Raw genomic sequence first — 15,018 nt, 5'->3', positions numbered from 1 at the left:
GTTTGTAGCCGAGATTACAAGAAGTCTAATTTTGTGAGCAATCAGAAGAAATAACTTTTAATAATTTTAGCCCTGCAAAATAAATGTGAGCTGCACTTTCCTGAGCGGTATTGCATAATATTGTGTTGTTGTTTTTTTCATATAACATAATTTGTTTGTGAAATAATCCTCTTAAAAACGGATTCTGATTATTTGCCTTTGTGTACGTAATCATACGGATTATCAGATTGCCATATTTGTTTCATGTTATCTGTTAAACTGCGTTCCATCAGGTCATTCTGAAAGATAAAATGTCCCGTGTTTAGCTGTAGCACCTCTATCGCCCTCGCACAATCGCCTGCAAATGATGTTACACTGTGCAGTGACACTTTGGCCAGGAGCTCTTCAAGCTGTGTGCCAGCCGTTGTTGCGCCCTGTGGGTCCAATAAGGGCTCCAGAGTGGGAGCGTCTGTGCATCACACATCTGTACCCACTCAAGGCGAGTGAGACTGGTGAGGAGGAGGGGGGGACGGGAGAGTGCAGCGAGGGAAGCCATTGGCCAGCGTGTGCAGATGGGTTTCAGCCTTGGCATGTGACACGGATAAGTCGCGTTGTCACTCTCACTTCCAGCCTGCTGTCACCCTCTCACGCTGCTCACATGCCTTCCATACCTAGAGGTGATGTGCTACACGATAACTGAGAGGGATATTTACCCTCATGCACCGAGCTCTCACTGACTCATTCTCCTTTGATGCTCTTTCAAGTGAATGTCAATGTGACTTTGCTCACCGTTCGGTCTGTTCAGCTGAGCTCGGCAAAGTTCTTGCCTCAGGGTCATGTCGTATGAGAAAAAATTATTTTCCACCACGCCCTCCTCTCCCAATTACTGATGCGGAATTGTAATTGCACTACCTCGAGTGAAGACCTTTATTGAGGCGTTGAGGAGCAGACAGGCCCTGCTTACTTACATAGCATGTCCATAGCCTGGTGTGCGTTTCTGTGGTGTGCTATTGTTGTTGCTTCACTTTCCACTGTCTCAAGCCTGCTGGCAGCGTTCCAGACGGCTTCTCTTATTCCTGGAGGCTCACATTCATGCTGCCAGCACAGGCTGACACATTGCGAGCCTGTGCTTTGTCCAGGTTTTACAGATGTAAAACCAAGGAGTAACTGTAACATAAAAACTGACAATACTTACATGTTTTGATACTTTTTTTAGCTGTTTTGATAGATATTTCTGTGAAACATGAAATACAAAGAATTGGATTTGTGGTTGTCACTCCCAGCTTGTGTTGTGGTGCACAGACAGAGAAGCTCTCTAAAAGCAGTGCTTTTTTTTTTACTGTAAAGGAATGCAGAGAGAGGGTATCCCCCTTCTAAAGCCAACAGAAAGGGTCCGGTCCAGCCCACTGAGTGCCTCAATGCCCAAACTGTGAATGGGCATGGTTTTTCTCGACTGCCAACAACTAGAAAGCAGACTCCCTACGTTCTTTCACTGTGTGTGCATCCACTGCCAAGTGAGGGTGAAACGGAGGACAATGACAGTCTGATCACACAAGGCAAATATTTGAGGGCAGCCCACCACAAGTGAGGCCCCCCAGGATACCAGCGAATACTGCCAGAGTCGCCAAGGTGCTGTTTACCTCGCTGCTAGCAGATAGTTCATTGTCCTCCAAAAGTCCTCAGCTGGATGAAGATAAGAGTAATTTTCAAATGGCCTCCTATTTGCAATGCTGTGATGTCATGGCTCACTGTGTCGCTGCCTCATTGGCTCCCACACAAGAGGCTGGACAGCAGGGGCCGCATCACAAAAAATGTGCGCCTGGAGCAACAGGAGGGGGTGTCTATTTCTGCATGCACATTTTGTTGCTGATGTCCTTTTACAATCACTAAGGTTAGAACTTGGCGTACGGCAATAAAATACTGGACGCAGAGCTCAGAAGTAGCACATCTAAACAAACACAGAGCAAAAAAGGGACGTCAGAACATGAAGAGAGGCCTGTGCCAGTCGAAGACGTAAACCTCCATATCTCTCTCCTCTGTTGGTGTCCACAACATCACATGCATCAAAAGAGAAGTGTACATTAAAAGGCGGTCTCTATAAAGCCTGAGATTTGCTCTTTCCCTCATATGCTGAATTTTTTAAGAGATATGCAGGTGTTGCCAAATGACAGCCTTTGCGTGAGGAAATTGGAATACATTGTACAGTATATTGTGGCCTCTAACATATAATGCATTTACACGGTGAGAAGGTAGCACATGCAAGAGATAAAACTGACAGCTGAGAGTGCTGCAGTGAGAGGACAGACACACTGCAGCCTCTCGTGGCAGAGCCTCCTCCAGTGGAGCAATACAAGTCTTCAGGGCGTCCTTGTCCCGTGTGTCTCTGTTAACTGTGTGTGTGCATTTGATAGCTTATCTATATGATCAGGTGCTCGGGGATGAATTTTTGAGTTTGACAGTTTCAGTTGGAAGGGCTGTCACTGTGTTTATCCATCCAGTACTGAAGCCCACCTGCATCTCCGTGTAGACAAACAACCAAATGGGGTACATCTGTTCTGTTTTTAAAGTAATTCTATTTAATGGTCAGCTGGATGTGTTTGTGCGCGTGTGAGTAATCCACAATAATAAGCAGTATCTTAGAGACATGGAAACCCCCTGTGGTCTTTGAAAAAACAAAATCGAAACAGAGGCTTTAGAAGCACAAAACGGTTTAATGCACAATGTTTGTAAAACTGTAACAAAGCTGCCAAAAGTGTTTGGTTAAATCAGTTTGTTAGTTCACTTTCCTGATAGACTAGCAACATACATCATCTGCTAAATTAATGCTTTAGCTCACCGGTTCTCAACCTTTTTTTCTGCGTTAAGTCCCCTAAACTGCTACACAATAAGTCACGGACCACCATTTGATAAGATTTTGCTTCAGGGGCCAAATTTGGTTGTTAGATGCGATTCAGACCAGAATACTATAGTTAGTAACTACAGTTGAAGAGATAACCACAGAGGAAGTAAAACCCTTGATCAGATTATCCATTCATGACTCATACTCACATTTGGTTCGCTTCTATAGTGAATTAACCAGTAAAAATAAACTCTTCCCCATTTTCAGGGGACCCCCGGAACTCCCTGAAGGACTCATGATTGAGAACCACTGTTTTAGCTAAGTAAACAACAGAAGGGAAATGTCATCATAATTTACTTAGAAGGTGGCATGTTTAAACACAATACATGAAAAATTCCCAGGTTGTGAGGATTTTTTCCCAGTTTTAGTTTTGAGTTGTTAGCTACCAAAAAGGGAACTCAACAGTATGATCTTAAATTGATTTAAAACAATTTATTGTTCAAGAAGATGAGGAAATCTGTGTTTTTGGTGGGGTATTTCTGACTAGGCCAATTCACTGAGGAGGTCAGGTTCAGCTAAAAACAGCAACTACAGAGCAAATCTGATCCAGTTAAAAGCCACTGTGTTATACATTTAGATGTTTGATAAAAATACAGTAAAGTGACAAGTTTTAAATTCTGTCTGTTTTTGAGACATATGTATATGGCTTTTAGATGAAAGTAAATCTTTGCAAAACAGCCGAATGGCAAATTTTCTGTTCATGAGCCAGATCAGAGAAACAAAGTCTCTACCTTTCTGGTGTCCTCCATTGGACCTTATTTCAAAGAAAATACATATGGTAGTCAAGCGCGAGAGACAAATACTTTTTTGATCCCATTTGAATTGTGTCCTGAATTACACATACATTATTTTTCTATTTGAAAGATAATTTTGCAAGGTAAGAAAGTCACACTTTGTCATAGGTTTGTCATAGTACCATTTAGTTTGGTGTGAAAACGCTTAGTGAAGTGCGTCTTATATCTTGCACAATATATGTCACCAAAGCCAGCTAGCTACCCAGGTATCTTAGCTGTACCTGTTATCTCACCTGATGTATTTAATTCAGTGACTCCTGGTCTTTTTATTGGCCGAGAAGTGGTCGAATTGTGTGTCTATCTCAATACAAAACACACAGGCATTGTAGCTTCAGCTGAACTGAAAGTTACGTTTCAAAGTATATCACTTATGTGACTTGAGTAGTCTGTCTAATAAAGTAGTTTCACAGTCTTACTGTTACTGTTACACTTTTACAAACATCATATGTGTAATTCATGTAATTCATCCATATTTTTTCTGAAATAAGGACCCATGGTGGTCCACCAGAAGTGGAGGGAATTTGTCTCTTTACTAAAAGTAGAGTGCCATGTAAAGTACTCCTTTCACAGTGTCTGAGGAGTATCTCCAAAGCCTGCTAACACATGCAAACATCTGGCTTTTTAATGTAATGGGAAACGTTACAATTGGCATTCACACTGGGGTCAAATGTCTCTGCAGGGGTCCCAGGTATTTATCGGCTCCAGCTCCGATCAACATCTGATCACCCCACACACACACATGCACTGGTCTACGGGCAATGGGAAGGAGTCTATTGCCTATTTTTAGTTTCCTGTGTTAAAAACATGCTTACACATACTAATTTTGGTGGAGAAGGGGTATAAATGTAGCAAATACTGAATGATTTTGCCTGACTATAACAACTGAACTGCCACATTACACAAACGTGCACACACACACGGTCACACAAAGCTGCCACAAAGCTGCAGAAATAGGTGAGCCTGTAGCTGGACCTAAAATCCCCTTATAGCAGTAATGACCAGTGAGCCGGGTGTCTGTCTGAATAAAATGCTACCGTTAAGCTGGCGCCTCCTGGCCGGCTCTGAGCACCGTGACCTCCCTCCACCCCTCATTCCCCTGCTGTCTCCTGCTACGAACCAGGTGTGCCAAACAACCTTCAGTCTGAGCCAGGAAAATGGCTGCCCGCTGAGAGAGAAGAAAGGAACGGAAGATGAACAAAGTCTTAAGAAAAGGCTTACAATCTCCAAGCGCTCCCGCTGAGCTGGAACATTTGTGCTTTTCCTCTTCTCTGTGGATGCTGTGCAAATGTCAGCCGTTGGTGTTTGGGGTATGAGCCCATCGTTGTCTTTGGTCTGTTTATGTGGAGCCGCTGTGCCTGCTGGATATTGATATATTGTGCAAGTCAATGGCAGCTGAGAGATATTATCCTCATAAGTTTCCTACCCTCTCTGTCTCCCAAGTCCCTCTTTCCAGTGGACAAAAAACCCACTAACAACCACAAATATTTGGCTTTTGTATTCACTGGGAAAGGTTACAATCGGCATTCACTCCTGGGACAAATGACTTCGCAGTAGTCATATATTTATCGGCTTCAGCTCCAATTGGCTCTAGTCTGCAATGATGGAAATATGACATCCATGTGAATGTGCTAATTGTACCCCATTTGCATACACAATACAGTGACGGTCTGCCTCAAAATACCATCCATCTCTGTCCAAGCAGTACTTGAACATTGTTCCAAATTTTGGTTGGCAGTGAGTTTGACAGAGGAAGTAACAGATATAAAAAGACGTAAATACTGTACCAGTTTCCCGGGCCACCATGCAGCTTTCTACTGTTTACTATCCTGTTTTCTGGCCCAGCCATGTCGTTGAACATTACACAGAAGCAAAAATAAGAACACACAACAAAAAAACCAGAAAGGCATACTTGTCTACAGAGTACACAGCTCTAGGCTACTGGCAATAGGTAAGGAGTCTATCACTTATTTGTAACAGGTTTTCCTGCTTTTTTAAAACCTGCATACATGTGCTAAATTTTGTGGAAAAATGGTATCTATCTTTGTCAAGCCCTTCTCCTACTGGACAAAACCCCCCACTAACATCTAGCTTTTGCCTTCAGTGGGAAAGTTTACAGTTGGCATTCACTCCTGGGACAAATTATTCTGCAGTAGTCACAGGTATTTATCAGCTTCGGCTTCAGTCGGCAGTGATAGAAACATGAGACTCTGGTTGACACGCTGTTTTTCTCTTTTCAGCACGACCGTCAGTAACTACTGCGACTCTCTTCTCCGCCCAAGTAGTGCTCAACGTAATAATATATTAGTCTGCATCGTGTATGAAAGAAAAACTGAATAAGTAAAAGATAAAAAAGAAGTAACAATGGTAGCATTTTAAAAGGCATCCATGCTGCTTACTTCTGTTTACTAACCCGTTTTCTGGCACATTCATGACCTCAAATGTGACAGACCAGGAAAAAAATAGAAAGATGTATTTGTCTTCTTGCAATGGGAAATAACTGTCGTGTTTCCTGTATTTTAAAAACCTGTATATTATGCTAATTTTGGAAGAAACTAAGTGCTAACTGAAGTGAAACGCTTAACGTTATAGTGAAGTCACCAAAAAAGAATGACATTTACCAAGATGTAAACCTGAGTGTGACTTGAAAAAGAACAGCATGCCATTGATTAACATAGTTCACTTGAATGTATCAAATTATAAGTGGATAAAAGTTTACAGAGAAACCTGTTCTTACACAAACATAGATTATCCTGCAATTTTGTAAAGCCACAAAGCAGTTTGTAACTTCCTTTACAGATGAAAACTGATAACGGCTGGCGTCACAGTCTGTAGATCCCTTTTGATAACCTCTGAGAATAAATAATGTGACTTGAACTTAAAGCTCAGATGCCACTATGCTAATATCTTAAGTATCTTAAGATTTCTTACGGATTGCTTGTCATATGTACCTGCCATTAACCCATGGCTATCATGTAAAAAAGAGAAATGTTGTTCACAATTTCCAGCAGCTCATTAGTTACTGCAGTTATATTATCAAAACAAAATACTCCAGAAGCACACAGATGTGCTTTTAACCACTGTAATTGCAAGATTATATAAAAGACCATGGCCTCATAAAACCCACACATGCTGTTAAAGCACATTCAAACCGTGTATGCCGTTTGTGGTTATCAGATGAAATACTCGTTTTCATCCTTAAGCATCAAATTCTGAAAAATGATCACAGCTGTTGATGACTCTGAGTGCAAGTCACATTGTCTGTGTAAGTGTGTTGTTTTAGCAGAGAAGAGTGTGATTGACACCTGTCACGTAGCGTCTACAGTGAGTCATTGATTATTTTCTTATTTTTCCCTACTTTTGAAGGAAAATAAACCCAAGGACCTTGATTTGATGCTTGCTGTTTGAAGCAGAAATATCAGTGTGAGGGTGAGGTGAAAATCTTGCTTACTCGTGCCTGCGATATTGATTGGTTCCTTCATAGTCGTCCACCATTTCCTGTCCCCTTAAGGCGTTACATAACAATTAAAAACAGTGTAGAGATGACCCTAAAGGTCAAAGCAGCTGCATTCAGGAAATCTTGTGTCTCTAAGAACAGTAAGACAAGGAAATGTCAGGTAAAAAACTTCAGAGCCCAGCAGAGAAGCTTATTTTCCAGTGGGTGATAAAAGCTGATTAAGCTACACAATACCAGGTCTTTTCCCCGAGGCAATGACTGCAGGAAGTAAGTGATCGGGTGAGATGCAGAGAGGAAAAGGAAGGATGTGAGTAAAAAGGAGGATGATGTTAGCTAACATCCTTTTTGCATTCACCGCAGTTTTCTCCCCGCATTCTCTTTGTGGAAGGGGCACTAGCTTGAGGGTAAGACTCTCTGTTGAGGCTCGCTTTTCAAGAGGTGTGTGTGTCTGTGTGTGTGTGTATGCAGATGCGTCACGCACAAGTGCATTCAGACACAACCTTTTGCACGATTTACCCAGTTGCAAGATGCACTTTGAACAGACACATTTATTTAGTTTGGTGCATGCTTTATTGTGTACTGTGTGTGTTTCTGTGTGTATGTGTGTGTGTGTCACAGGCGGAAGTGGGGGATTATACCACATCTTGAACCAATAAAATGCCTTAAGTGCCCTCCCCTCTTGAGAGGCAAGTAAGGTCTGACTATTCTTCCAGAATTTAACAACTGCAGTGTTAATGTATGTATGCTGTACAGTGTGCATGTCTGTGGTTCATGTGAGTGTAGTAGATGTGCCTCAGCACTTTAAAAGTCGCACACAGCTTGTAGATCTTTTTTTTCCCTGATGACGTGGCCCAGTCAACAGTTTGCAGATGTTTTCCCTCGTCACACAATAAAAATCCTTTTTTCCCCCAGAAACTCCCTCTCGTTGTTTGCTCCTGCATGTCCATATTTGCCGACTCTTTATATCAGGCCCGACCCAGTCTATTTGTTTGCTGTACTTGTCCTCGGCCATCCTGTCTGTGTTTACTATAGCCCACGGGTGTTGCGTCAGTTGCCAGTAAAAGCAGAGGGTCACGTCCCGGACCAGAATTTGTCCACATTTTGACCACGCTCCCGAACAGAGGAGTGCACAGAGCTGTGAGTGAGCAGCGCTCTTGGCAGTGGCCCTGTGTTTTTCTTGAAATTAGATTTCCGCTTTTGCTCAGATTTCATCAGCCAGGCGCTCAGAAATCTTCTTTTACACCGTCAGTGCCCCCCTTGCATTGCTGTGATGTTGCAATAAGTTCCTTGGAAGCACATTTAGCTTGAGTTAACGGTACTGCTGACATAATGGGGTCATTGTGTGTATACCTCTTAATCCTGGCTTCTGCAGGCCTGTGATTACTGGAAAAAAAACACACACATTCATCCCTGACTGGATGCTCTCAAGTTCCAAGGTGTTCCTCTCTTGGCCAATGACTTTTTGATAAGGCCAGAATCTCCCCAAAACCTCAATAGTTAGTACCTTTACCACTCTTTCCTCTGGTGTGCTCATCACTGTCAGTCATAAATAAACTAAGGGCTAATGACCATGTTATCACACAATTATTATTACACTGTTTCTCTGCTCTCGCTGACATTATTAGCTCCATAATAACAATAAAGGAAGAGGGTTTTGCGACTGACTCTGCCTCTGTGAACGTACAGTATGTGGACTCCCAGCATCCTACAACAGTCTTGCCACACACCACACGCTTTCAGCCCAGTTGTGACTATGTGTGTTTGTTTTGTTTGGAGAGCTTGGATCCTCTACATAACACCGAAAACATGATTTGTGAAAGTGTGGGGTGTCGCTAAAATATTGACAATATGCTAATTTTCTAAGAATTTCTGTTTAGTGTGTCATCATCAACATCATGGATCATCTTTCAGTCAGGCTTTATTGATGTGCGTTGGTTTGTTGATACCTGAACCTTGCATTTGATGTCTTCATTGTAGCGAGAAATTATTATGCTCTTCAGAATCTGATGCGTAACTTTAACCGTTGCAGATGAGGATGCAATCACTTGTCGGCAGCCTGCCGTGCTCTGTTTTTCGATGTAGTGCTCATACACTTGCATATTTATGAGCTGTTTTTCTACCTGACCTATCCGTGTTTTATTTGTGCCAATAAACTGTAGAATATAGAACATCAAGCTGTGTTTTATTTGGCCAGATTGTATCATAGGCTACTGTATTGTATGGTTTTGATACCTGTGTGTTGTCATTAACTGATATTATGCATCGGATGTACTGACATAAAGCAAGTAGGCGTACATGCTTGTAGCTATGAATGTTGCCTTGCAGCATGAATCACAGTCAGTCCTTTCTTTGAGGCACATGTGAGCCCCCCTGCAAAAAAAAGAAAGAAAAGTGAGCTCCCTCGAGGGCCATGGTATAGGTTGCACATTGTTTGCTACAGAAGCAGAAAGTAAAGGGGAAGATGAAAGGTTCAGGGATGGCCTTGTTTGTTTCAGGCTCTGCTTAGCATACTTTGCTAGGTGCCAAATGAAATCCTGCCCACCCCACCCCAACCTCTGCCACCCCCCGCCTTCCCTCTCTGGCTTCGCTGCTTGGGCAGATTCAACAAATAGGAAAGAAGTGGACAGGGAGACTGGCCTAGATGTAACCAGCAGACTATGTGAGCCCCCAGCTGAGTTTCAGCCCCCTGCCTTTATGCCTGCCTAATTGGTCAGAAAACATGCGTGGCTGTGTTCACAGGGTAATGGCAGGACATTAGAGTGGACCGGGGGACCTGGCTTGTCCCCATATGTCTTCCTCCTCTCCTGACTCCTTGCTCGCCTTTTGTTTGGTCCTAGTTGTGATTTTTTAAAACTGTCACCAACTCTGGCTCTGTAGCTCCTTCTTCTCGTCTTCCTTTGTCCTCTTCTCTCTTTCTTCCTCCCTGCTTCTTGACAACATGCAGCCCTGGGCATGTTTACTGCTACTGCTCTGCCAACTATCCCCTCCTCTGCATCACCAGAGAGCCAGTGCGAGCTGCCTGGCCGCTGTCATTGCAGATTGGCCTGTCTGCGTTGTTATTACCTTGTTGTGACATGGCTTCAGCCTACTTTCAAGATGGCTGAATAATGCTGTCAAGCTTTTGACCTACAATTTAGGCGGATCCCCGGAAGACAACATCATCTTTTATGTAGCGGCCTTTGTTGGCCCGCATTGAGTTTTCCCCTCCAGAGCGAGGACAATAGCTTCGTATGGAAAGCTTACCAGACCGTTTTGATGGTCAACACGGTGCTGTCTAGCTCTTTGTGGGATGAGAGGAAAACGTGTCTCCCTTGTGATTTTCTCCTTCATCAGCATCAGTGGGCAAATAGCCATTAATTAGCTGAATGCTTACAAGACCATTTTAGCCAGAGCTGGGTGTATTTGTTCATTATTATCACAATTAAATCCCTAATCAAATGGCAGCAACGGTGCTCAGTGCTCATTAGGGAGCCATATAGATTTCTCTTGTTCCCTCAAGGTTGGATGATGGGCCAGCTAGATAATTGCAGTTTTCAACCATCCACAGTCAGAGGAAAGACAGAGAAATAACAAATAATAAACTGATTCGGTAGTCTACTAATGACAGTTTGTGTGTGTGAGAACAGCCAGTTTGCTGATCGTTAATTGGATGTGAAGGGTGGGTGACAGGCTCTTGAGCATATTTCTTGAGTGCTAATATTACACTGGACAGAGACAGCTGGATATGGAAGAGATGGGTACATGCAATGCCTTTTTTTATAATAAATACACCCTTCAAAATGTTGTGGATGTTTATCTCAACCAACCCAGTCCAAAATGAACTGTCAGTCCTCTGTGAAATTACACCCTGAAATCCCCATATTCAGAAAAGCAGCTGTCAAAGTGTGCCCATTTAAGAGCTGCTTTAAAATGCTATTGACAGGAACCATTTGCTTAAAAAAGTCCTGCTAAACCCTTGACATCAAAAAAACTCATTGTCATTTAAATCTTGAATGATTGTGCTTTTTGAAAGGAGAGTCTGTTTTAGAGGATGTAATCTTTTCTAAACCTATAATATCCTCAAAAAAAGAAGCATTTTTTTAATAATGTCTGAACATAATCTGTTTTCTACTTTGCTTTCATGTCAGAACCGGTTTTAATGGTGGGATTTTTACTCTCTCTCTCGGGACCAAAGTCTTTTTTGTTCATTCAGAGGAGAGTGGTTGGTGATACAATGCATTTCAACAACAGGAAATGGGTGGAACTCGCTGTCCAGTTTCAGAATCGACTGTGGTTAACGGTTTTCGGAGAACTCCACATGTGTTGTGTCAGCTAACCGACTGTTTTCAGCTTTTGAAGGCAGGTCGTCATACCGCATTAGTGCTGAACCTGTTTAACATAAATTGGTGGTTAGTGAGAGGAAGAATTTCCAAAAGAAAAAAACCTTATTCAGTTACGGTTTCATTTTTACTGAAATAACAAGTGACCTATCAGTAAGTTAAATTCCTGCTGTTACTGAGAAGGTATTGATGTCACAATGAGCTGGTATGAGACTAAAATAGGGTAGTGGTATTTGAGAGGTTCTCCTTTTCAAGTCTAAATTAAGTAGTCTTATGTAGTATTTTTAATCCCAGAGTTAGCGAGCCTTTTTAATATTTCACCAGTGACCCCCCCAGTTTAATGACTCAAGGCTACATTACATTTGCTCTACAGTAAAAGGAATACTGCAAGTGCTATTTGCATTATTGATTTGCTCTGCCAATTATGTTCTTGATTAATAGATTTAATGTCAGAGAATATAGGAAATTCTCCCGCACAGTTTCCCAGAGCGAAAGATCGCTTCTTCTGAGTTCAGGACCAGCAGATGGAAACCCAAATATGTTTATTTTACAACAATATAAAACAGAAAATCAACACATCCTCACATTGGAGAGGCTGAAAATGATATAACAGATTAACTGGTCATCAAAATGGTTGCAGATTAATATTTTGTTGATAACCTAATCAAGTAATCGACTAAGTGTTTCGGCGCTATTACTCATACTTGGCTGATTACTGACATTTGCTATGCATCCTTGATATTGGCAGGAAAAATGGATATTACACTGCAGACAGAAGTGTCATAAAATCAATCAACCAATCGGCACAAAGTGGAGGAATCAGCACCATTTCTGTGAACATTCAGTTTCTACTTTCATTTCCTTCGTTCAAACTAGTGTGCCTGAGTCATGCAAATGATCTAATTATGCTTTTTATGTGCTAACCATTCCAAAAGCTCGATCCATCTCTGGGTTAATTTGGCACACCATTAGAGTGGAAACCTGCTGCTAACCAAACCTCCCCCAGAAGATGTGAGCCTGGTCATCAGCTCTCTCATAATGATGTCTGCCGTGGTCTCCTGGACACAATGAGAGCAATGAAACTGACAACAGTGTGTGTGTGTGTGTGTGTGTGTGTGTGTGTTATAATGACATCTCTGGATGGCCCAGGCCAAAGATTGTGGCTTCCGCCTGCGAGGAAACAATTATTGTGTCAAGGAGTCAGCTCATGTCACCTTAAATTTGCTCCAATTCAAAATGCAAATTGAAAATCGCAGTCCTCAGGATAATGACAACGCAGCACATTTTGATAATAATATGATGATAATTACAGATTTGATGTAAGAATCTTAATTATGACAAATCACAGTAAGCCTGAGCTGTGAGGTTCAAATAAAGTTCACTCTATGGATTGACGTGACGCGAATCGACCCCAGCCTAGATTTCTGCTAAATTTTATTGGCACAGTTGAACGTGTGTGTTCCCCATCAGTCTTTGATTGGGCTCCTGCCAGGATCTCAAGAGTTCTCAAACTAAACACAGGCTTGTGGCTTAGCAACAGTTCAGTTTATTTTTGCTTGGTCACTAGCAAGTCTGAAAAGCTTTAGCTGCTTAACTGCCAAGTGTAACAGACACCATATTCAGGAGTTTAATTAGTGTGAGACTGCAAAAGCTTAAAACTGGTCTGATATGTGCATTCATTGAGCTGAGAGTAGGTTGCTAACAAACAGCCGAGTAAAGGTGCTGCTTTGGAGAACGAAAATATTTAAAGATTCATCCATATAAATTTAGGTACTTCTCATAGGATTAAGAGAGCTTTAAGTTATGTTAAAAGCCATTTATGTCGTTCAGTGTTGATTTAAAGTAGCATAAAGCATGGCAGAATACAGGATTCAGCTGCTTAATGAAAAGTATTTGTATGGGATGTAGCTCCAGGCATTTATTTTGTTTAGAAATGCAAACATGTCTGTGCTCTGTTCAGATCTCTTACTGAGGTTATGATGATGATGATGATGATGACAATATGGACTATAATGTCTATGATGATGCCGCAGATGGTGACGATTTAGTTATGATGGCAGAGATGTTGATGATGTGTTATTCAAAATACCCGATCACCATGCAATTTATTCTCTGATTATTTGCATGTGGTCATATTCGACTGCTATGTATTCTGTCTGCCTTGAAATTTTTGGGATGTTATTGCTGCACGCTTTGTACATTGTGAAAATATGAAAGTTGGATACCAGTGACAACTATTGTTGGACTTGCAGTCCGCTTGCATTCAGGACAATTTCCCTCCCCCTCACTGTATTGTATGTGTATGTTCTTTGTTGTTTATGGGGCTTACCTGAATGCTTCAAAGCTTTGATTGTTGCCATGGTAATCCACGTCAAAGTCAGTAGTCAATTGTTCTGTGTGTATGTATTCAACATCATATATGTATTCAACACTATTCATTATGCATCAACATTGATTATTTGTAGTTATTCTCAGACAAGGAAATTTAAACTTCGTGATAGTTTTGTGACTCCAACTCGCTCTCTCTTTCTCATCTAATGTCAGTTATTAGCAGGCCAGCGCTACTGAAACTGAGACATTTTGACCATGTGACTTACAGATATGCTAGCAAGATGTTGAAATAGTCAAGTGTCTGGAACAGTTTTAAAATGTGCCAAAATGTTGCCCCCAAAAGTCACATGCCAGATATGCCAAAGGAAACTGATAGATCATAAATCCACAATGAGCTTGTCAAATCACCTGTTACAAATCACCCGCTAAGCTGTAATTAATGGCTTAGTCATCTTGCAAAGTTTTATTTTTTCTTGCTTTTATGACTAATGTGCCACCTGTGTGCTAACAAAGTGGCTAATTGTTCTGTTTTAGGTGCATCGACTGATGTTCTTGTCTCTGTAAACCAAAGGATGTCGGTGAATTAATGCTGTTCACTTCTGTGTTGAACTACTCTTAAAAAGAAAACTATGGTTGGTTCTGACAACTTTTTGTTTCTGTAGTGCAGGCAGCTGTTTATGTCAGTTATGGTTATCTTGTTTTCTCCAATTTAGTTTCCTGAATGAAGAAGAAAACATGAACAGTCAGACAACCACAAACATGATGATGGTTTTGACAGATTGGCTACCTATTTATTTCGTGGCAAAACTCTGATGTAACTGATAATCCGTCATTGCACAGGAGAATAGTGTGTGCACACATCTGGCAAGTATGACAGGTCAAAGGTAAACCTTCAAGTCAGGTTGTAGGCTGTTGTGGATGTTTTACAAGAGAAAGTTTGGGGCGTAATTTCTTTGTTTTATCTTCCAGCTAAGTTTGACCAACCAGTTTTTTGTTATATGACCACTCGTGCTTGTTACCCCTGCTGGGCCTTCAGTTACTTTGACAAGTTTGCTGTTTATTCAAAGACACCTATTAGAAGCACATGGATGTGCCTCAGGTCTTTCTTGCGTCCTGCACATTGAAATAAAGTACAGACATAAAATAAAAGTAAGAGTAATGTTATCAAAATGTTAAAAGCAATGGCTGAAGCTACAAAAATAAAGCCCCATTGTAATAAATAGTTTTCTGAAAGTTATTATT

General features: G+C 41.5%; 1 protein-coding gene across 2 annotated transcripts in view; it reads left to right on the top strand.

Moving 5' to 3' along the window:
• Positions 1-15,018, top strand: part of LOC125892532 (mannosyl-oligosaccharide 1,2-alpha-mannosidase IA) — a 254,292-nt gene that overhangs the window by 2,232 nt on the left and 237,042 nt on the right. The window lies entirely within an intron of this gene.

Source organism: Epinephelus fuscoguttatus, linkage group LG8, assembly GCF_011397635.1.
Source record: "Epinephelus fuscoguttatus linkage group LG8, E.fuscoguttatus.final_Chr_v1".
Lineage (NCBI taxonomy): Eukaryota > Metazoa > Chordata > Actinopteri > Perciformes > Serranidae > Epinephelus > Epinephelus fuscoguttatus.
The sequence above is the reverse complement of the archived record's forward strand: the minus strand, read 5'-3'. Positions and strand labels throughout refer to the sequence as shown.